This window comes from Cucumis melo, unplaced genomic scaffold (genome assembly GCF_025177605.1).
Source record: "Cucumis melo cultivar AY unplaced genomic scaffold, USDA_Cmelo_AY_1.0 utg000351l, whole genome shotgun sequence".
Lineage (NCBI taxonomy): Eukaryota > Viridiplantae > Streptophyta > Magnoliopsida > Cucurbitales > Cucurbitaceae > Cucumis > Cucumis melo.
Window position 1 is genome coordinate 1 of NW_026123931.1, and position 2,500 is coordinate 2,500.

Below are 2,500 nucleotides of genomic sequence, written 5' to 3' on the forward strand. Positions count from 1 at the left end.
GAAGCAATCACAAGACATCTCGTATCTTCACGAACAAGCCCGCTTGGAGTGCACGCCCACACCGAGGTGCAAGCATTGTCCGCGCAAGCCCATCCGAGCATCAACTCGACACCCGCTCTCACTCCCCCGCCCAACGGTCGGACGTGGCACTCCGACGAAACCCATCCACCAAGCACAAAGCAATCGCAAGACATCTCGTATCTTCACGAACAAGCCCGCTTGGAGTGCACGCCCACACCGAGGTGCAAGCATTGTCCGCGCAAGCCCATCCGAGCATCAACTCGACACCCGCTCTCACTCCCTGCCCGATGGACAAGCCCATCGTTATGGCCAAACCCCTCCACCAAGCAAGAAGCAATCGCAAGACAAGCCCACTTGGAGTGCACGCCCACACCGAGGTGCAAGCATTGTCCAAGCAAAACCCATCCAAGAATGTCAATTTGACATCCCGCTCTCACTCCTTGCCCGACGTAGGGGCCCGGCATTCCATCGATTTTGACCAAACCCTTCCACCAAGCAAGAAGCAATTGCAAGACATCTCGTATCTTCACGAACAAACCCGCTTGGAGTGCACGCCCACACCGAGGTGCAAGCATTGTCCGCGCAAGCCCATCCGAGCATCAACTCGACACCCGCTCTCACTCCCCGCCCAACGGTCGGACGTGGCACTCCGACGAAACCCATCCACCGAGCACAAAGCAATCGCAAGACATCTCGTATCTTCACGAACAAGCCCCGCTTGGAGTGCACGCCCACATCGAGGTGCAAGCATTGTCCGCGCAAGCCCATCCGAGCATCAACTCGACACCCGCTCTCACTCCCTGCCCGACGGACAAGCCCATCGTTATGGCCAAACCCCTCCGCCAAGCACGAAGCAATCGCCAAGACAAGCACACTTGGAGTGCACGCCCACACCGAGGTGCAAGCATTGTCCAAGCACGCCCATCCCGCTCTCACTCCTTGCCCGACGGTCGGATGTGGCACTCCGGCCGAACCCTTCGTCCACCAAGCACAAAGCAATCGCAAGTTATCTCGTCTCCTCACGAACAAGCCCGCTTGGAGTGCACGCCCCACACCGAGGTGCAAGCATTGTCCGCGCAAAGCCCATCCGAGCATCAACTCGACACCCACTCTCACTCGCCGCCGGCGGCCGGAGGTGGCACTCCGCCGGCGCCGACCCCCCAAGCATATGTGCCCATGATGGGCGCAATGTGCTTGAAGGGTCGGCGCCGCGGCATAGGGGTACCCCCGCGCCCCGCCCATGCAGGCAGGTCGCCCCCCCTATATAGTACATTCTGGCTTTTTTGGGTCTGGCAGGCTTGCATATGAAAAAGCCGAAATGTCACACCATGCCATAACTTTTGATTGTGTTATTATTATGACCGGGACTTGATTGTATTATCTTTTAGACATTCAAATGAGTGTGGAAAACAAGTTTCATAATTTTTGAACCAACCAATAATATTTTATGAATTTTTATTGTTAAAAAATTAAAAAAAATTTAAAAATAGTAAAACGTTTCCAAAAATTCTAATTTTTGGAGGACATCCTTTGTTTACATTGTTTAGCTCCCAGAAAAAATTTCATAACAATCCAAGCACTAGAAGATAGGTTTGGCATCACTTTTGTGTGTTGAGTGGGCATTGCGGCCGTAGGTGCGCATGGGGCGTGCATGGTGGGCGTTGGGTGGGCACGATGGGGCGTACGGCGTGCGCACCGAGTGGGCACAAGACAGCGCCAAGAACCTCTATCGTGGGCACCTTGCGCGCGGCCCCATGCGCGCACGCCCCACGCAGACGCATGGGCTTGCGGCGCGCGCGGCCCCATGCGCGCACGCCCCACGCAGACGCATGGGCTTGCGGCGCGCGCGGCCCCCTGCGCGCACGCCCCACGCAGACGCATGGCGCGCGCGGCAACCTGCGCGCACGCCCCACGCAGACGCATGGCGCGCGCGGCACCCTGCGCGCAAGCCCCACGCAGACGCATGGCCATGCGGCGCGCCCCGCCCATGGCCGTGCCGCATTCGTGCGCATGGGGGCGCGCATGCTGCATGCTCGGTGGGCCTGTGGGCACCTACGGTGGGGGCATGGGTTTGTTCCAACAACCTCCATAGAGGTTTTTTCCATGAATTCTAGACGTGGGTGGTCACGCCCAACAAAGACGCATGCTGCGCGCGGCTTGCGCGCACGTCCCACGCAGACGCTTGGCATGCGGCGCGGGGACACACGCCCGCAGACGCATGCCGCGCTTGGAACTCTGCGCGCACGCCCCACACACGCCCGAAGGGCATGGCGCATGGTGGGCACGGAAGAGGTACAATAACCTCTCAATTATTTTTGTGATGCACCGTAGGCGTTCGTGTGCAAGCCTCGGCCACGGGCATGCGGCGCGCGCCCCACACACGCCCGTAGACGCTTGAAGGGTCGGCCCCCTGCGCGCACGCCCCCCGCAGACGCACGGGCATGCAGCGCGCGACCCACACACGCCCACTAACGCACGG